The 22041-nt window shown below is 47.6% G+C and overlaps 1 long non-coding RNA gene across 2 annotated transcripts in view; it reads left to right on the top strand.

Annotated features, from left to right (window-relative positions):
• Positions 1–220: 220 nt before the first annotated feature.
• Positions 221–22041, top strand: part of LOC146857383 (uncharacterized) — a 127933-nt gene continuing 106112 nt past the window's right edge. For both annotated transcript variants that reach the window (XR_014979900.1, XR_014979899.1), the window contains exon 1: positions 221–537. This is a non-coding gene — a long non-coding RNA (uncharacterized LOC146857383). The remainder of the gene's footprint in view (positions 538–22041) is intronic.

The following is a 22041-nucleotide window of genomic DNA, read 5'->3' as shown; positions in this document are numbered from 1 at the left end:
ATTCCTAATAATGCCCCCATTTGAATCAGAAGCCACAGTCCTGCAAACTGCATATCTGTCGTTTTTTTAATTTCTCCTTTCAGAGTCAATTAGCCGAGCGGTTGCCCAAATTTCTCCCCCCTCCCCACGATTCTCTGATTGTTTCTCTCTCCACGTTTTGCCCCTAACGGCAAATTACCAGCGCTATGAATTGCAAAGCAGCTGCCAGCCTGAGCGGAGGGAACAGGCAGCTTGCCGAACACAATCACGTCTCCTCATGTAAATGCAGGCATCCTTTTTATGCACGTATTACACCCCACTTTTTACAGCCTTTACTGCTAGGGACGGCGAATCTCTTCACATATTCAGACCTGCTCAACTCATAAAAGATGCACATTCCCGTCTCCGCTGCCCTGTGTGGCAAAAATAAACAAGACGCAGGCACACATGTGTGCGCACAGGCAGGCAGGCTCACAGACATGTCTGTAGGGGCGCGCCTTACAGACCTGCCAGGGAGGTGTTCTGAATTCCTTGCACCCGTGGACTGCTGGCTGCCGGGTAAGTGTATCTAAATTCCCTTTATTCTGCTTTTGAAACGCGCATTTTGTCTCTCGGCGATCTCTCCCTGGGCTTAACTTAAAGCACAAATATTTTAAATCTAGTTTCTGCAGGCACATCGACCTCTGATCATTTGAAAAAAGTCCGCTTGGACAGGGTATGTCGTTACCAAATGCTTGCTGTTGTAGTTTGCAAAAAAAAGCTTTCTTTGTATGTGTTTTCCTATTTGAAAAATGTTTTGTTTTGGTTCAGTTTAATGTTGTATTCGGGTGGGACCGGGGACCTTGAGAGATTCCGTAGGAACAGCAGCTGACATGGGGTAAAGGAAGGGGTGGGGCCGCCTAGCTCGGGACATGTTTGGCTTTTATTGCAGAGTTAGGCCCAACCAGGTGTACATACACAAAATAGAAGAAATAATAAAAGCAACCGTCGCAAAACGCACAGAGCGTAATTTGTGAGTAGTTTTGTGGACATAAAAATATTGTAATTGTATTTAGATAGCGCCTACAACTCCTGACAAGGTGTTGAAGCGCTTTTCGGCGAGTAGCACGAATTATTGTATTTTATTATACAAAGAGCAAAGTCAACCGATTCCATAACTGGCACCAGGGAAACTATTTGCAGTTCTTTGGAGAGGTTAAATCCCTCACATCCTGCAAACCTGTCCTCCTTAAATTAATTATCAAGTTAGATTAAAAAAAATAATGATAGGGCCTGGAAGAACAGTACGCAGCGTCCCTATACATTGGAAGGTAAACTGACAAAAGCCAGGCAGTCAGAGTGGAGCGAAAGTTCTGTCTGTCCTCTGCACATATGAAGCGCCTGGTGAAGTGGCTTTTTTTCGGATTTCTGCCCCCTCCGTTCTGCTCTGCCTGTCGTTTTCCAGACACGAAAATGCTGCTGAACGAGAACACAGACTCCCCAGTGGATGGCGTGAAGGAAACAGGCGCTAAAACTTGCTCAGAAGTGACCAGATGCTGTGTGGGTTTTTTTTTTTTTTGCAGAATAATCTGGCCTTGTCTGGGTGTGCGGCATTTTTGCCGGGCGCTGCCCGTTTCCATGGGGAAGGAATTAGGGGCATCAGACGGCCTGACAATGAATAGGGTTCAGGCCGAGGAGAGGCAGGCCGCGCTCTAAATGGGAAAGTCCACAGATCCACAGGCAGCACACAGATTCAAGCTGGCCTCTCCCCCCGCCTGCCCCCCAGCCGCTTCCCAGAGGCATCCCTCCCGGCCCCTGGCTGGAGCAGGCCATGAGCCCCCCTCGGCTGACAGGCAGCGCCATTAGCCATACGCTTGCCTTTTGTCCTCCAATCATTTTTTTCTCAGAGGGCGTTTTTTTTTTTTTAGCATGGTGGGTTCCCACCTGGGATACTTGGAAAGAAAAAACATAAGGAAGCAGGGACAATTGTGGACTGCTGGTCTTATTTCTACTTGGAAGTGTCTGTATTTAAATGTGCTACTGCAAACCCCCGAAATAGGCCTGTTTGTAAATTTCACAATGTGTAAATAAACAAGAGCAATTTTATGGCCAAGTAAAACGAGTTAATATTTATATTTTTATTTCCCAATATCTGTGATTGGGCAGCAGCGGTTCCGTTTATTTATTCATGAAAAAGTTTTATAAAGTGCGTCACTTATTGTCTAATTCAGGGAAGTGGAAAGAAAAAATAACGCACGGTGATAGGAGGAGGAGGTTAGAATCCAGTTGGTCGGGTGAGTAACACGTCAGAAGTGTGTCAAATCCACCTGCTTTGACCTAGAGTGCAGCTACTTTGACTAACTGAGAAGTTTCCTTAAGGGTTTGTAGTTGGGTTTTGATTTTATCTTTGTCCCAGATTCATAGATCTTGCACACTCGGTGATCTGCCGCTATGTTGCATCCTCTAAAGGATCATGGGTTGACCAGCTCGACGTACACTCGGCAGAAGTGGCTGGTTGTGCCACGTTCTGCAGATATACAGGGCCTTTGTCCAAGGGTGCTCTATGGATTTACATCTAATCCCGGCCTCGCCAGCTGCGAGAAGGCCCTTCTCATGATGCACAGTCAGCCCGCCTGGGCTGTGAAGTCTGAGCAGTCACGGAGTTGTTGGGGTCAAGATTCGATGGCCCTGTAATGCCAAGGCATGCCAGCCAAGTCTATGGATCTTGTGGAGAAGTGGGGGATTTCACGAAGAGAGAGCCGCACCCATCGTTCAGTCAAATCCAGGGGTCCTCTGGTGGTGGATGCGCTGTGCCCTGGCATGTCCGTGTCACTGCCGAGCGCCCCAGCCCCACCTCCCGCTGTTGAAACATGTTTAATATCAGAGTTATGAGGGTGGTTCGTGGGCACACTGAGCCTGCATTTAGCCTGTTAGGCTGGGAGGAGGTTGGACTTACGTCACTACAGGGCCAGGGCTCGTCGTCTGACAGGAAGTTTGCGCAGAGCTATTGCAGCTTCCAAGAGTCATCCCCAGGGAAGCGGGGCCCCCTCCGCATTCCATAGCGCTGCACGCCGAGGGTAATGTGGTGTTCACTGGGCGCCCTGCTTCTCACAGAGCTGCGCGCGCTGGCAGGGCCACTGCGGCCCACGGACTACAGCGATGGCCTGTTCACCTCGTGAGCACACCACTGAACGCACCGCTGTCCACCGAGGACGGTGCTGTACAGCGAGAGCACTGCTAAGCGCACGCTGCTGCCGGCCCACCACACTGCTATGCACTGGCTGCCCACTGGAAAGTGGTATGCAGCGAGAGCACTGCTAAGCGCACGCTGCTGCCGGCCCACCACACTGCTATGCACTGGCTGCCCACTGGAAAGTGTTATACAGCGAGAGCACTGCTAAGCGCACGCTGCTGCCGGCGCACCACACTGCTGCGCACTGGCTGCCCACCGGAAAGTGGTATGCAGCGAGAGCACTGCTAAGCGCACGCTGCTGCCGGCGCACCACACTGCTGCGTACTGGCTGCCCACTGGAAAGTGGTATGCAGCGAGAGCACTGCTAAGCGCACGCTGCTGCCGGCCCACCACACTGCTGCGTACTGGCTGCCCACTGGAAAGTGGTATGCAGCGAGAGCACTGCTAAGCGCACGCTGCTGCTGGCCCACCACACTGCTGCGCACTGGCCGCACAACTGGAAATTGTTATAAAACGAGAGCACTGCTAAGCGCACGCTGCTGCCGGCCCACCACACTGCTCGCACTGACTGCCCACTGGAAAGTGGTATGCAGCGAGAGCACTGCTAAGCGCATGCTGCTGCCGGCCCACCACACTGCTGCGTACTGGCTGCCCACTGGAAAGTGGTATGCAGCGAGAGCACTGCTAAGCGCACGCTGCTGCTGGCCCACCACACTGCTGCGCACTGGCCGCACCACTGGAAATTGTTATAAAACGAGAGCACTGCTAAGCGCACGCTGCTGCCGGCCCACCACACTGCTGCGCACTGACTGCCCACTGGAAAGTGGTATGCAGCGAGAGCACTGCTAAGCGCACGCTGCTGCCGGCACACCACACTGCTGCGCACTGGCCGCACCACTGGAAAGCGGTATGCAGCGAGAGCACTGCTAACCTAACCACACCCGCCCATCACAGTCCTGCACATTAACTGCACTGCTGGGTGATGCGATTCAGTGAGAACACTACTAATCACACACTGCTGCACACTGACTGCACCACTGGGTGGTGCTGTTCAATGAGAGCGCTGCTAATCATGCACTGCTACCCACGCCTCACCACACTGCTGCACACTGACCGAACCACTGGACGGTGTGATTCAGTGAAAGCACTGCTAATCACACTGCTGCACACTGACTGCACGACTGGATGGTATGATTCAGTGAGAGCACTGCTAATCACGCTGCTGCATGCTGACTGCACCACTGGAAAGTGTAAGACAGTAAGAGCACTGGTAATCACACTGCTGCCCGCCCATCCCACTGTAGCAGTTTGACCGCACCCCTGGATGGTGCTGTGCAGTGAGAGCACTGCTGATCACACACTGCTGCCTCCATCCCGCCCTACCACACTGCTGCTTACTGACTGCCCCACTGGATGGTGATGTACAGTGAGAGCACTACTTTTCACACTGCTGCCCGAGCGCTTTCTACAGACTGGCCACACTACTGCATGCATAGCACGCCCATGCGATTGGGTTCAGTGCCTTGCACAGTGAGCGCACTGCTTCACACTACTGCAAAGGCACGGCAGCGTGAAGCAGCATGGATTGCTCTCCGGCACTCGTCTAGTGCTTAGAAACCCCGGGGACGGAGAGCCATTGTTGACGGGCTTCCCCGTACTCCGCAGCGCTGCGCTGGTGCACTCGGGCTCCAATGACCCCGAGGGGTACTCGGCCAGCTCCCTGTGCTGTGCACTGCACGCTGCAGCATACCCAGCACCGTGCCTTGCGCTGAGCCCGGGCCCCTCCCCCACTGGTTGTATATTCTCTGTTGTGAGCTGCACCAGTTCTACTCATACACCGAACGCTTAAAGGTCGTTAGCACGCACCACGAGATGGTGTACTTTGCAGGGGTAGACGTGCTCGAAACGGAGCTGTTTGAGCCGGGAGCTTGCAGGGTGCTCACACGCTTCTGCAACAGGCTCAGGACCTATCACACTAGCTTGTTTTTTCAAAACTACCTACATCTTAGAGCCTCGCGACACCGCTTCACTGAGCCACCTGGAGGCACTTCTGTCCTGCCAGAAACTGAACATTAAAGCAGCAAACAGCACAGAGGAGCAGCTCCGTGGCAGGGACCCGCTGGAGTGACAGCACTCTGCCGGTGGCCTTCTGTCCCGAGGAAAGCTGCGAAAACGCGCACAGATTCCTGATTTATTGGCTTGTTTGGGAGACCGGCTGAGTCAGCACGTCTGCTGTCGGTCCCCAGTCTAGTGTGGGGGGGCTGCAGCCTCCTCGGACGGAGGAGAGGCCACGCTGACCTGCCTCGACTCCTGCCTGCGATGTGTAGCTTTTAGACACATCTCTACTTCTGACCGGCCGACCCACAGCTAACACCAACTGCCCCCCCCCCCCCCCATTTACCCGCCTGCTCCGCACTCCCTGAGGGGCGCGGGGCCTGCTTTTCTCTGGGCTAAGACAGCCTTTTCAAGGAAGGCCCCCACACGGAATAGAGCCAACAGGCATCGGGGCAGGCTACTGCGGCTCGGGGGCTGGGAGCTTCGAGGCACCTGACATGTGACTGACACCAGTGGACTGTCCGGAAGTCTCCTCACACCACAACGGCTCTTAGTCCCAGGCTCACACAGTGCGGTGATCAGTATGATGCACTGTAAGTCCCGGCTCCCCCACTGCCACACTGATTCTGCACAGTTTGCTCGGCGCGAACCGGCGGGTCAGATTCTCACTGTGGACTCTGAGGAGTTAAATGAAGAAACCATAACTCGTTCCCTGTCAGGTATCAGCACTAATCAGGGTTCCAGGTTGTAGGTTAACCTGGTCCCGGTAGGTTGGGGTTTGTGAATCTCGCACTAGTTTCTCATCACCACTCTCTCCTCAGGAGCAGCGCATACAAAGCTCCCAAAGACTAGCATAGCTATAGCCAATTTAGGAACATATAGCTACGTCTTAAAGCGCCTTAAGGCACATTCGTTTCCCAGATCTACGCTACATAGATATTAAAATATGAATTTCATAGGGCTGGTGAAATCTTGTCGAAGAGTTCAGGTCGTGAATCTCTTCTGATGGGCCTAGGCAGTGTGAACCCTCGCCACACAACTGCAGCAGAGGGCATTAACACATTATATTTGCACTGTATGTTTTAAGTAAAACCTGAACGAACGGATTTTCTATCTTCAACAGAGTGTTGGGAGGGGTGTGGAGTGGACCACGGGCTCCACCAGGGTCACGGGCTTGCTGGGGCGCTTCGGGCCCTTGTTAGTTCTCGATTGGGCAGTTGTTGAGGAGGGAGTGAGCATGCGCAGAAGGACATCCGGCTACACTTTGTGGGTGTTACGCTGGTGTCCCGCCCACTCTCTAGATGGACTTTTGAGACTGTCCAATCTGGGGATGCCACTGTTCCTCGCCGAGAGGAACATATCTTATGTTAAATGCTATATGGGTTTCTGCGGAGCACCTTGTGCTAGTCACATTTATAGCAGGGTGTTTGAGACTTGTGACCTGACTGTTCAAGACAAACATCTATTTTTTATTAATTTACTTGACAAATGGGCCTTTAGACTGGAAAAAATGATATTTTCTTAAGAAACCATCTTGGAGCGACGACAGAGCACGAGGCCTCTTCCACTAATTGCATTTGCAGCTGGACGTCCAAACGTAACGCGTCAGCCCCGAGAATGGCCCCAGCGTAACTAGAGCGAGATCAGCAAATGGACAACACGAGCAAAAACTAACCAATAATGTTAAACTGTATCTGAAACTGTACAGAAGTGTTTTACCCCCCTCCCCACCCCAGTATATCTCCTGTAAAGTGCTCTGACACCCCTGAGGCTGCGACGCTCTATATTAAATTATTTAAAAACGCATAATTAAATATTGAGGTTTGTCACTAATATGGACGGTGCATGTAACACCAGATAGGGAAGGGTAAGGTGCCTACAAGAAAATACAGCGTATAAAAAAGAGGTATGGAAATGTAAACTTGTTCAATAAACTATTGATCACGGAAAGCATACATAAAAGCAAATATGGAAACGTAAAACGTATACAAGAAAGTGTTTATTATTATTTTCTGGCATGTGAAAAATAAATACAGAGGTTGTGCTGTATAAAATGAAAAATAATCGAGGAAAGGTTAAGGCGCTTCTACTGGGGCCACCATATGTTTCTCAGGATGGGCATGGCAGGATAGCTCAGTGAGTTAACTGTTCACCGTTGACATCTACTTTGATCTTCAGGTCACACATTTGAAATTTGCCAAGCGAATCCAGCTTTTTATCCTTCCAGGGTCTATAAATTGAGTTCCATTACACTGGGTAAAGGCAGCATCTGTTCTTTAAGGTGCTTAGAAATGACAAAGGTGTGTGTGTGTGTATGTGTGCGAGGGTCAGGGGGTACTGGGACTTTATTTTAAGTTTAGCATTCTCCTGCCATGAATACATCCTCTTTTTACAACTCAACAGAAATATGTTTGTTGTTGCACCCTGTGTTCCCAAGCTACGCCTTTGGCATTCTTTTTCCGTGTTTTGAACTCCATCAGAAGGAGGTATTCAGATCTGTTTAATTAAAAATGTATATATCAGTATTTGATGATACGTTGTAAATGCCATGTTTTATAATAATGATAATAATAAAACAAGAATGTTAACCCAATACAGAATGTGTACCGTAAATTAAATTGTCGTAGCATATGTGAGCAATAGGTGTCATTATCACATAGACCAATGTTAGCTTTGTCGACCTCAGAAGGATTAGAGGCTGGGTCTGTTTTGTTAGGGTTCAAATCTGTATGAAGGCCCAGCAAAATCACCGTGTAGGCTGCAATGTGATTACAATCAAGTGTTGTGTGTGCGTGGACTCGCAGTTTCCTACAGTTTGATTCCAATATTAAGGAGCTTGTTGCAATGTCTGTAAATAATACATTTTAAAACCATTGGGACAGTTGGATGATGTATAATGTAAAAATGAGAAAACACCTAAAGTAGTGAATATGTTGATACAGCGTTGTCTCAGGGGATTGGTGAGACGTTTGCATTTTCAGTTTACTTTTTGTCAGGTCGAAGCAGCCGATTGATGTCACTAAAGAGCCATAATCCTTGCTAGGTTAGCTCAGTGTGTCTGCGGTCTGCTGCAGAGATCTGAGCCCCACTTAAAGGCGTGGGTTCGAACCCTGGTACGACAGACCTAGACGATTGATTTGGGCGTTACGTCACTGGCGGTAGGAACAAACCAGCCTATTGATTTGGGCGTTACGTCACTGACGGTAGGAACAAACCAGCATATTGAGTTGGGTGTTACGTCACTGGCGTTAGGAACAAACCTGCCTAGTGTTTGGGCGTTACGTCACTCGCGGTAGGAACACATGTTATACAGCAATGGGAGGGAAATCAATCGTTGGTCAGGATATTTTTAAAACAACTGGCAGGCAATATAGGTATTACTTTGAGAGTGTTTAAAATAGCATATTGTCGAGAGGGCATGTGCTCCCATTGCTGGTGTCACTGTTAAAGAGCTTTCTTAACTTTAACATTTAATTAAGCGTAAGCCTCGTGGGCCTTAAAGCTCTACACCATTGAACTTCTGGAACTCGCAACCCGGAAGTACTTGTACTGCCGTTTGCCAGAAGTGTCTGGACATTGTTCTTGTGTGGTCACAGTCAGCATAGCGACGTTTAATCGGCAATGCTCTTAATTTATGCAGGACGCTTAGAATAGTGTGAAAAGGACTCTTATGTCACTGTTAATGGGAATGCAATTGCTCCATACTAAGTCAGGCATCCTGTGTCACAAGTGAACTTTGACATATAAGCAATTCCTTATTATCTTTTGCCAGCCAGTATAAAAATATATTTAAATAGTCGTACATTAGTCAGTCAGTCAGTCAAATAACTTTATTCGATTCAAAAAGAATCATAAAAGTACACAAAAGAAAACATACATTCGAGAATAAAAAGTTTCTACACAACATTTAGAATATACAGGACAATGACAGATTACAGCCTGATCACAGGACCCCTATACATTACTTTTACTTATTATAAAAACAGTTTTGATAAAACTAAGCACAGAGCTGCAAATAGAAACAGTTGATAGTGACCATAAATTATGAAAACCCTCCTTATAAAAGCAGGGACGAATTGTATTTAAAATCGGTTTAAGGAAACGCACCCTGGGGTCTTTGTATAATGTGCAAAATAGCATAATGTGCATTGTGCTTTGCTGTGCTAAGTTATTACACGGACGGGGGGTGGTAGTCTCTCACACCACCCCGCCTGTTTAGGAAAAGCTACAAGAAAGTGCAGGGTGCCTAGGCGAAATCTGGTCATTAAAAAGCGTGAATGAGCTTGTCGGGTGAAGGGCAAATAAAATTGTTGCCGATTTGGGGGAGAACAGTCCAATCTTCCCATGGCCCAGTGTGATACTCTCAAATCAGATCGGTATGCATCTTTTATACCCGGTTTCATATTAGATCGTATGGTCTCTGGCATGTCATAACATTTTTCTAGTCCTATCTTATAAAAAGTTTGTTTAACATAACGTAACCACAGACTGCCATTGCATTATCTAAATTCATACAATCTCTTAAAATGCATTGTGAAAAGGAAAGTTCTTCTGTAATCCAAATTTCCCCCCATGGAAACAGGGGGGCCATCTGTATGCTATCTACAATATAGTCCATGCCCACCTCAGAATGGCAAAATGATGTTGGGGAGCTATTAGGGATAAGTAAAAGTCTCTTTAGAAATATATTCTCTAATGTTTGGATTTGTAGGCTCTTATGGTATCCCCATACTCCAGCACCATAAGTGCCCCCCCCCGACAAACATTTGGATTTATACACTATCTAGGTGCACCAATGATTTTTAAGAAGTAAGCAAACACTTAATTCCATACATCGCTTTGTCAAAATTATGTAATTTATTAACCCTCCTCTTCCACTTCCCCTCTCCCCCCCCCTCCTCCTTCCCTCCCTCCCTCCCCCCCCCTCTCGTAATCTGGTAACAGAGCTCATGTTGGGAGGCCTTGAAATGACACCCTCTCCACAAAACCCTCACCAGACTTCAAAATAGATATATTGTCCCAGTTTGGGGCACGACCGTGACATTTCAGTTATTTAAATGCAGGTGACTGCTTGCCATTCACCCCTCAAACACTGATTCATAAAGTTTCCAGGATTGGTTGAACACGCCCCCAACTAATACTTTTTACTCTAATGAAGCATCTCCTGGCGATAACAGAAACGGCCGATACCCAGTTCACTGGTACTCCTTTTGTTAATTCGAAAAGGATGAAAGGCTGAGTACTCCACCGGCATGTCATAGCAGCACTACACGAGTCAGGTTGATAAAAGGATACCGTGACAGAGCACATTTCTTTGATTGCTGTAAAAAGAGAAATACAGATTGGTTTATGTACAGGTTACCGCAGTGGGTGCAGTAGGCGACCCAGTTACCCAAGCAGCAGGCAAACAATATTAGACGACGTTAAAATGCATACCCAGTTGTGCCCTAAAGTCATAGCTCCAACATTCACACAGGGATTTTTGCATTCATCGACACCACAAAGTCACCTAAAAGCGACTCCGTCACCTCATAAACATACTAAATGAATACTGTGTATATATAGAAATAGGACAATGAAAATTCAATGACAGATAAAAGGGAATGTGCCACGTTTGGCCTCACAAAGTAAGTTGCCCCCTGCTACCTGTCCATGCAAAATTCGAAATGAAAATCCTGAGGTGGACAAATCAATATCCTACCAAATTTTGGGCAGTTCTTTTAACAGCTGCCAAATTATGAGCACAGCTGGCTCCGTTCTATTACAGATTGAGTGGCTCCTCGGTTTGACTGGAGGAGCATCACCCCACTACTTCAAATTCCCCTCCATGCCCCAGAAGTAAAAAATTAAATGACAATAAAGTTGGTTTATTATCATTTTATTTTTTAATGTAACCCAGTCCTGATGCTCACGTCAAGGCCGGACTGGCCGTAGCGGGCACCGGGCAATCCCCCGGTGCGCCGCACGGTTCGGGGCCGGTTTTGGGCCCCTGGGGGCCGTTTTTGTTACAGGGCCGTTTTTGCAGCAAAATCGGATCTGTAACAAAATCGGCCGAAAACCTGCCCTGGCAAAGAGCTCGGCGGCATCCCCAACCCTTCCGCGAGAGGGGGGGGGGAGCAGCCGAGCACTTTGCCAGGGCTGGTTTTGGTTCCCAGTCCGGCCCTGGCTCGCGTGAGGATGGGGGCGGGTCGCTGCTGAGTGACAGCAGTAGGAAGGAGGGTGGGCTGCCTCGGCACTTTTCAAAGTGCGCATGTCCCTTTGGCCGGCCGTCTTGCTACGGCCAGTCAGGCATGCATAATTTGAATCCTCTAACCCAGCTGTCTCAAGAAAGCTGTGTTAGAGTAAGTGCAGGGCTCCAGTGTCAGTGGGAGCGCTGAGTGAGGCCGTTCCCTCCAATCAGGGGCTGCTCTGTCAACATGAGAGCAGCAGCAGAATTCATTAAGGCACTTCTCAAAGGGCTCGCGCTGCGGGTTTGTTCGTATATGGCAGTTTGTAGTACAAGTGTATTGTCATTGTAATTGTATTTATATAGCGCTTACTACCCCTGGCGAGACATTGAAGCACTTATTGGCGAGTGGCATGCTACTCTGGAACCCAAGGTGGGTCAGTGGTCGATTAGTAGAGGGAAAATATAAATTGGTATTGAGAGTGGTGGACGCCTGTTAGCTGGATGAATAGGATAAAGGAGGGAGAAAGGAGGGAAGAGTTTGGAAAGGGTTATTTGGGAGTCCACAGTAGCAGGGAGGCTTGAGATGGGTCAAGGTGTGGAGGTGAGTGAATAGTTCGACAGAGGTTTCAGATGAGACCGAGAGTAGTGGTTTGGGGAGGGTTGAAAATATATTTTTTTCCTCCGCAGTAGGTGGAAAATACATGAATATGTAGATACCAACAAATTTGATTTGATTTAATTTATAAAGCGCGACATATGCCAAAGGCACCTTGGTGCTACCTGAAGTGAAAGGACTGGAACTAGTGATAAGAAGATTAAAAGGCAGAGGTAAACAGCCAGGTTCACAGAGACTTTCTAAAAGCCAAAGGGTTGGCGGTAAATAAAAAGTAGACATTCTTAGAGATGTTGACATATTATGCATATGCAAAATAATTAAAGGATTCTTTTGGGAAATATTGGGCTGGCTCATCCTAAATCAGCGCCAACATCAGATCTTTAGAAGCCATACACACAGCATAGCAAGGAAATGTCATTCAATTTAAAGGACGGAGGTTGGTTACATCATATCACTCACTTTCATGATTCGTTTCAAACCAACTTTGCGGCAGTTCGCCTTTTGCTGCGCTTAGGCCGCACGGGCAGTGCCCTGCTGTGGGGAGGGGGCGCTGGTTTTCCATGAAGCCCCCATCAGTGAAAGGCTAAACTTCACTGTGGAAGGGATGTACACACACCGAGCTCGGAGCATAACAGCTCCCGCGGCGGAGCCTTTAAATGCAGCTTCATGCAATGAGCCTAAGAGCCAAAATAAATACACAGCGCAAGAAAAGCGCAGCGAAGGGAAATGCGAAAATAAGAGAAAGAGGTTGGCCGAAGAACAGGGAGAAGGGACATTGTGGGGATAAAAAGGGAAGAACACACTGGTGGAGCAGATACAGAGGTTGAGATACATCAAACAACACAGAGACATAAAGACTAGGAGAGGATGTGAGAGAAAATAATTAATAGAAACTGAAAATAGAAAGAGATGCGAAAGGTATATCAAGAATAAGCATTGGCAAAGCCAGTAGGTCTTGTCTTTGTAACCTTTTGAATGCTTTTTAGCCATGCTGCACAATATCCACAATGCTTGGCAGTGTGGATAAAGTAAAAAATATAAAAAAAAGAATTTGAAGTGGCTGTCCACATAATTTTTGTAGGCTTGCGCACCAAGGGGCAGATTTACAAGCCCTGTGCGCCACTTTTGCGCCGCCGTTGCATCACTTCTGTGACACAGCGGCAGCGTAAAGCAAGCGCCATGCTGCGGGGGATTTACAATGTGATGCATCTAGGGAGATGTGTCACGTTGTAAAGCCCTGCGCCACATGAAACCTGCGTCAGGTTTCATGTAGGCATTCCGGCGCGCGGGGGGGGTGTCCGGTGCAGGAACGCATCGGAAAAGTGCCTGAGTGAAATCTACAAGATTTCACTCAGTCACTCTTCCGACCCCGCTGCGTCAAAACCTTGCACCTGCTTGAGGCAGGCGTAAGGTGTGACGCACCATGTGCAAGATAGGCCGGGTTGGCACAGTGCTGGAGTTGCGTCGCGCCCGCGACACAACTCCAGCACTGCGCCAACGTTACGACGGCAAATGCAACACGCATCTGCATTTCCTTGCGCCATGATGCACCGCATTGTAAATGCGGCGCATCTGTGGTGGCGTAAGGATTGTGATGCATGTCGCAAGTTTCCTGGGGCATCCCTGCTGATTTGCAGGGATAGGCCAGGAATTGTAAATCTGCCCCCAAGTATGTACACGATTCTAAAATGTTGCAGGTGATTTTTTCTTTTCAGTTTCTGATCTGAGTTGATTTGGTAAATAAAAAGAAAATGAAATGTGCAAAAGCATTTTTTTTTTTTTACAATTGAGTGGGCGGGGATTAGCGAAAGGAAAACGGGAGATTTGGGGACCGGCAAAGTAGTGCAGGAGACAAATGCACCTGGATTCCTCACGATACCCGCCCTGGTGGTATAATGTCAGCAGCCTGTGGCATGGCAGCATAACAATCCACTGGGGAGTGATATAAGTGCAACATTGGTGCGGACTTACAAAACAACTCACAGGAGGAATACAGAGTGCACTACCGATACCAGCAGGCCATGCGAGTGGCCACGCCCACCAGGGCGGGTATCGTGAGGAATCCAGGTGCATTTACCTTGCTTAGTTTCGCCGCACAACACAAACGCCTGTGACAAAGGGCAGAGGGCCCGAAACACGTCAGCTACATGAACTTTATGTGCGTTGTCCTGCACACTCATTAAATCTGCTGGCGAATCGTACCTTGTGTGGGCTCTTCAGTTTGAGGTAACGTTGCGCATGATTTATATATATATATATATATATATATATATATATATATATATATATATAGTGAGTAACTGCGTAATATGTACCAAATTTGCATAGAAGGCTTAATATGACATTGTAAACCAAAATGCTAAAGACTTAGGGGCATATTTACAAGCCCCATGCGTCATTTTGGCGCCGCTGTTGCGTCACTTTTTTGTGATGCAGCAGCTTAAAAATGCGGCCCATTTACAACGTGACGCATTTAGGAAGATGTGTCACGTTGTAAAGCCCTGTGTCACTTTATACCTGCATCAGGTATAATGTATGCAGGGGGGCATTCCAACGCAAAAAAAGCCTCGTAAAAGTGACGCAGTGAAATCTACAAGATTTCCCTACGCCACTTCTTCGACGCCACTGCGTCAAATTCTTACGTTTGCTTGAGGCAGGCGTAAGGAGTGACGCAGCACAATGAGGATAGGCCTCCTCCTGCATTGCTGGAGTTGCGTTGTGCTTGCAACATGACTCCAGCAATGCGTGACTTTTGCGTCAACAGATGCGTCAGAATTTCTGACGCATCTGTCAATCCTTGCGCCATGGTGTGCCGTATTGTAAATACGTTACAACAAACAAATGATGGACGGAATGCTGACAATGCATACATTCTCCCCCAGTCAGGAGATCTGGGTTAAATCCATCGTTCTTTTGCCCACTACACCACCCCAGTTTAGACATGGCCATATGCAAATCAGTCTTGACCCTGTGCCTCATGGGAACAGTCCAGCCCGAACTGCCAAGCCATGTCTTCCCTGGACCGGAATCAAGCATCCTAGGACCGGTTTCTGGCTATCAGCCGTCATCAGCCAGGATAGCTTGACTCCAGTGACGTAGTGAGCACGGGACCCACGCCTGGGCATACCCATCCCACTTAGGGCGAAAAGCGTTACAACAAACAAATGATGGACGGAATGCTGACAATGCAAACATTCTGCCCCAGTCAAGAGATCTGGGTTAAATCCATTGTTCTTTTGCCCACTACGCCACCCCAGTTCAGACATGGCCATATGCAAATCAGTCTTGACCCTGTGCCTCATGGGAACAGTCCAGCCCGAACTGCCAAGCCATGTCTTCCCTGGACCGGAATCAAGCATCCTAGGACCGGTTTCTGGCTATCAGCCGTCATCAGCAAGGATAGCTTGACTCCAGTGGCGTAGTGAGCACGGGTCCCACGTCTGGGAATACCCATCAGCATTCCGTCCATCATTTGTTTGTTGTAACACTTTTCGCCCTAAGTGGGATGGGTATGCCCAGACGTGGGTCCCGTGCTCACTACGCCACTGGAGTCAAGCTATCCTGGCTGATGACGGCTGATAGCCAGAAACCGGTCCTAGGATGCTTGATTCCGGTCCAGGGAAGACATAGCTTGGCAGTTCGGGCTGGACTGTTCCCATGAGGCACAGGGTCAAGACTGATTTGCATATGGCCATGTCTGAACTGGGGTGGCGTAGTGGGCAAAAGAATGATGGATTTAACCCAGATCTCTTGACTGGGGGAGAATGTTTGCATTGTCAGCATTCCGTCCATCATTTGTTTGTTGTAACGCTTTTCGCCCTAAGTGGGATGGGTATGCCCAGACGTGGGTCCCGTGCTCACTACGTCACTGGAGTCAAGCTATCCTGGCTGATGACGGCTGATAGCCAGAAACCGGTCCTAGGATGCTTGATTCCGGTCCAGGGAAGACATGGCTTGGCAGTTCGGGCTTGACTGTTCCCATGAGGCACAGGGTGAAGACTGATTTGCATATGGCCATGTCTGAACTGGGGTGTCGTAGTGGGCAAAAGAACGATGGATTTAACCCAGATCTCTTGACTGGGGGAGAATGTCTGCATTGTCAGCATTCCGTCCATCATTTGTTTGTTGTAACGTATTGTAAATACGGCGCATCCATAGTGGCGCAAGGGTTTCTAATGGTGGCGCAGGGAAAGTGAAGCATCGTTACAGATGCGTCACTTTCTTGTAAATCTGCCCCTTAGTGGTTTGGAAATGTCACCAAAAAACCGAGATAGCAATTTAAGAACATATTACACACATTATTTGCTGTGTGTTTTTTATATTACATGTTTACTTTGGGATAGCTAGCTTGAAACAGGTGGTTTCTTCAAAGGGCAAAAAATGGTTGCTGTTTAGAATTAAACTGTTTAGGTTCTGTTAACCTTTCATAAATACATTTTCTATAAAACTTCACAATTGAGATAGCCAGTGGATATATATATGATTATGTCACCGCAGCATTTACTGCATGATTATGGATTTACCACATTTCCCACATAATATGGCACCTATTTACTTCTGCATTCATAGGCCGCAGTCTGTGGCGTTGTCAGCCATTTTACTTTCTCAAAGCAGAAAAGTCTATATTAGTTGCTCACTTTTAGACGCAACGAATTAGATAGTGGCAACAGTGCTCTTTCAGTGTGTAAACAAACACTGTCATTTCCAGGCCCTCAATTTCATGCCCAGCCCCTGCAGAGGTTGTCCTTCTCCAACCAATCTTAGACACCCAATGGCTTTGTCTCCTAGGCGTGAGATGGAGACTAGCAGGTATGGAGGAGAGGATTCTGACCCAGACAACACAAACCACTAAATAGCCATAAAGTTATTAGGATCTCTGCCCACCTGGTTTGGATGAATCACATGGATTATCTTTCTTGCTTCATGTTCACCGAATTCTTAATACAACAATCTTTTTAAATTGCAATATAGACTGATTGAGGGCAACATCAATGTTATGCTATAGACATCAGGTGAAGGGCACAGGAAACCTTTGTTTTTATTTCAGCTGTCAAGAGACTCCCAGCTGAAAAAACCCGTAGCATCATGAAGAGGGGCTGTTTATGGACATGAAAGAGCATGATGCACAGACCATGAGAGTAGAGGAGACTTCTATGCACCCAGTCAGCAATGCTTGCAAAATAGAAGAAGGCATACTTTCAACTCGGAGCAGATACATGCTAATGCCCTATAACAGTGGTTCTTAACCGTTGACTTCTGGGACCCCCACATAATCATTTCTGGTACCTGGGGATCCCTATTGAATCAGGGGCGTAACTCAGGCCCCCACAGCCCCCGCGGTGCAGGGGGGCCCGAGCTGCAGGTGGGCCCCCACAGCACAATACTCTGGCCCAAGAGCTCGGATTAGATCCGGAGTGGGGGCCCCTCCATGTACGTGGCAGGGGGGCCCCCTCAACTTTCGTTATGCCACTGTATTGAATCATTATTGGAATCCGGCCCCCCTCCACTGAGTCATTACTGGAAGTCGGGGATCCCGGCCTAAGCATTGTGGATGATTTGAACCACAAAATAATACATCAAAAAATGCAGAGAAAAGCATTTATCAAACAAATACTCAAATGATAACACATTTTATTTAATTCACTAACACATATAAATAAAAAAGATCAACATTTTAATTTCAATAGAAATGTTGGAGCTTTTCGAAATGTATCTGAGGCCACTCAGCATTCATACTATATTCTGTTTGATGCAGCTGCACTGCTCCCAGGAATCAATCTGAGGATACTAATTACATTTGTAGCCTCCCAATTCAAATTCCATAACATTTACAGTACATTTAAAAAATTTCAATTGTACATTTAGCGTCGTTATTTATATACACTTTCTTAATCTGTCAATATTATTTAATTTTCTAATTAGTCACAGACCCCCTAAAGGGGCTTCGCGGACCCCGAGGGGTCCCTTGATCACAAGTTGGGAACCACTGCCCTGTAAGATTTTCTTTTGCCTGTATCACTTACCTGTGCCCCTACATCTATCCCTACTTCACACTTTCCCAAATCACACACACCGTGTCCCACTTCCCCCTCAGTTTTATTGCCCTTCATTATTCAGCCTAAGTCATTTTCCTCTTAAGGTAACCCATGCCTTCTTAAGGAAGAAAGGCTTCTGAATCAAGTACTTTATTTTGTATAAATGCAGATGAAATGAGTGCAATCTGCTCTTTATTACTAGTCTTGGGCATGGGGGGCAGCCATAGTCATGAGAGGTGAAGAGAGACCGTGACCGGTCCGAGATGGCCGCAGTGAGGGTTGGAAACAGAGGAATATAAGATAATGGGAGTTAGATGTTGTATATTATCAAAAACTCCAAAAACATACATGAAAGAAAGTTTGTTAAGGCTACTTATGGTTTCTATTGCTCCTAAGATATGTATGTGTGTTTCAATGCAATAAAAAATCACACCTGCGATGCAGTTTGAAAACTTGTAAGTAAAACACAGTTAGAGTAAAGTTATTGTAACATAGCAAATTAATAAAAAAACATTGAAATTCACCAGCTAAAGTAAAAACCATAATCCCAAACTCATACAACAACCATGCAAACCCTAACTCGCACACCAACTGCAGTGCTCATGATATCACCCTTAATGTAAGAGATGCAATTTTCAATGTTGTATATAATCTTTCAGATGATATTATATATCATATTATTCTTAATACTATTAAAGAGACGAAAACAAATGTAGCAATATTTGTTAGTTTGAGTATGTGTTGCTCTATAATGACGCTGTACTCAGTAGCAGCTGCTACCGAACGGGGGTGTTGGGGTGGGGAGGAGGAAAGGGGGGAATAAAAATAAATAAAATGACTTACCTGGGTGCCGCCACCAGCAGCCGCATCGCCTCCGTCCTCTTCTCCTGCAGCAGGTCAGGAAGCACACAGCCTCCCAGAATCCCCTAGCCAATCACGTCGCTGCCTTACAGCAGCATCGTGATTGGTCTGAGTACTGTGGTTCGGCTCTCAGAGAGGGAATGGGAGGCTGTTCATGTTCTCCACCAGGCTGTGGAATACTGCCTGGTGGAGAACATGCTAAGTGCACATGACTGTTTGGCCGGCCCTAGAGGCATCCGGCCAAACTGTCATGCGCACTTAGAAAGCACCTACCACTCCTCCCCAGCTTTCAATAGCCCAGCCCCGCCCCATGCCCCCAGCCAACTGAGCCACTTTTAAACTCAGCAAATTCTCAGAGTGTAATATGCCTTTTATTACCACTTTGAGTTGGGAAGGGGCCGTGGCGCACAAGAGGTGGCAACGGTAGTAAATTGCACGTTAATCAATCTAGACCCACACATATGGTTTATACTATACTATTCTGTCATGAATAGTTTTAAACAAATGTTTTTTAACCTGACCACACACTCATACATTTGTCACTACAGTGCAAAGGTAAAGTTCTAAGTTACTACTACAGAACAATATAGCTGACATGCGGAAACAAAGGTTACTGTGTATCCGTCTGCTTGTTACAATGATTTACTATCTCGATGTAGGGTTTTTAGTAAAACAGGAAGCTTGGCGCTCAGGCTGGTATGCATTGTGTATGTTATGCTGAGAGTAAGCACGGTGCTGCCAGGTCGGGGGAAATACCCTGGAACGCCTTAAATGTGGAAGTCGTGAAACCCACACCAGAAATGAGAACAAAGTCCTGGGCATAAAATACGCTGGTGTCGACCACTAGAATTGGTATAATACGAGACATTTCTACCAGTGTTATATCCTCATAACGTGTGCCCAGGACTTTGTTCTCTTGCTTGTTACAATGACTTTACAAAGGTAAACAGTCCTGGCTGTTGTCAGGAGGCTTATTCAGTGTTCAGTGACTTTATAACTGTCCATGAGTTCAACCTGTTGTGTCATGGTTCTGGTTAAATACCCTTGTTTCTAAGTACCACACAGACCAAACAGCAAGGTATAAACCAACTATGCAGATGCTTAGACAGTAATCTGCTAGTTTTTGCCATTGTTGAGGGAGGGAAATGATAACTCACTCAAGGCTTTGTCTCTCGAAATTCAGGACCCATCCCCACACTTAACAACATTAATAAATAGCATAGTGCTCTTTTCAGATCTCCATATATACATTTATTCCATGAGACATAATCTAGATATGGCTAAATAAGGTGTTTTTATAAGTCCTTATAACAAACAAATGATGGACGGAATGCTGACAATGCAGACATTCTCCCCCAGTCAAGAGATCTGGGTTAAATCCATCGTTCTTTTGCCCACTACGCCACCCCAGTTCAGACATGGCCATATGCAAATCAGTCTTGACCCTGTGCCTCATGGGAACAGTCCAGCCCGAACTGCCAAGCCATGTCTTACCTGGACCGGAATCAAGCATCCTAGGACCGGTTTCTGGCTATCAGCCGTCATCAGCCAGGATAGCTTGACTCCAGTGGCGTAGTGAGCACGGGTCCCACGTCTGGGAATACCCATCCCACTAAGGGGGAAAAGCGTTACAACAAACAAATGATGGACGGAATGCTGACAATGCAGACATTCTCCCCCAGTCAAGAGATCTGGGTTAAATCCATCGTTCTTTTGCCCACTACGCCACCCCAGTTCAGACATGGCCATATGCAAATCAGTCTTGACCCTGTGCCTCATGGGAACAGTCCAGCCCGAACTGCCAAGCCATGTCTTACCTGGACCGGAATCAAGCATCCTAGGACCGGTTTCTGGCTATCAGCCGTCATCAGCCAGGATAGCTTGACTCCAGTGGCGTAGTGAGCACGGGTCCCACGTCTGGGAATACCCATCCCACTAAGGGCGAAAAGCGTTACAACAAACAAATGATGGACGGAATGCTGACAATGCAGACATTCTCCCCCAGTCAAGAGATCTGGGTTAAATCCATCGTTCTTTTGCCCACTACGCCACCCCAGTTCAGACATGGCCATATGCAAATCAGTCTTGACCCTGTGCCTCATGGGAACAGTCCAGCCCGAACTGCCAAGCCATGTCTTCCCTGGACCGGAATCAAGCATCCTAGGACCGGTTTCTGGCTATCAGCCGTCATCAGCCAGGATAGCTTGACTCCAGTGGCGTAGTGAGCACGGGTCCCACGTCTGGGAATACCCATCCCACTAAGGGCGAAAAGCGTTACAACAAACAAATGATGGACGGAATGCTGACAATGCAGACATTCTCCCCCAGTCAAGAGATCTGGGTTAAATCCATCGTTCTTTTGCCCACTACGCCACCCCAGTTCAGACATGGCCATATACAAATCAGTCTTGACCCTGTGCCTCATGGGAACAGTCCAGCCCGAACTGCCAAGCCATGTCTTACCTGGACCGGAATCAAGCATCCTAGGACCGGTTTCTGGCTATCAGCCGTCATCAGCCAGGATAGCTTGACTCCAGTGGCGTAGTGAGCACGGGTCCCACGTCTGGGAATACCCATCCCACTAAGGGCGAAAAGCGTTACAACAAACAAATGATGAACGGAATGCTGACAATGCAGACATTCTCCCCCAGTCAAGAGATCTGGGTTAAATCCATCGTTCTTTTGCCCACTACGCCACCCCAGTTCAGACATGGCCATATGCAAATCAGTCTTGACCCTGTGCCTCATGGGAACAGTCCAGCCCGAACTGCCTAGCCATGTCTTCCCTGGACTGGAATCAAGCATCCTAGGACCGGTTTCTGGCTAACAGCCGTCATCAGCCAGGATAGCTTGACTCCAGTGACGTAGTGAGCACGGGTCCCACGTCTGGGAATACCCATCCCACTAAGGGCGAAAAGCGTTACAACAAACAAATGATGGACGGAATGCTGACAATGCAGACATTCTCCCCCAGTCAAGAGATCTGGGTTAAATCCATCGTTCTTTTGCCCACTACGCCACCCCAGTTCAGACATGGCCATATGCAAATCAGTCTTGACCCTGTGCCTCATGGGAACAGTCCAGCCCGAACTGCCAAGCCATGTCTTCCCTGGACCGGAATCAAGCATCCTAGGACCGGTTTCTGGCTATCAGC

The sequence above is a fragment of the Triturus cristatus genome, chromosome 3_2 (assembly GCF_964204655.1).
Source record: "Triturus cristatus chromosome 3_2, aTriCri1.1, whole genome shotgun sequence".
NCBI classification, from domain to species: domain Eukaryota; kingdom Metazoa; phylum Chordata; class Amphibia; order Caudata; family Salamandridae; genus Triturus; species Triturus cristatus.
Note: the sequence above shows the minus strand (reverse complement) of the source record. Positions and strands in the feature narration are given on the sequence as shown.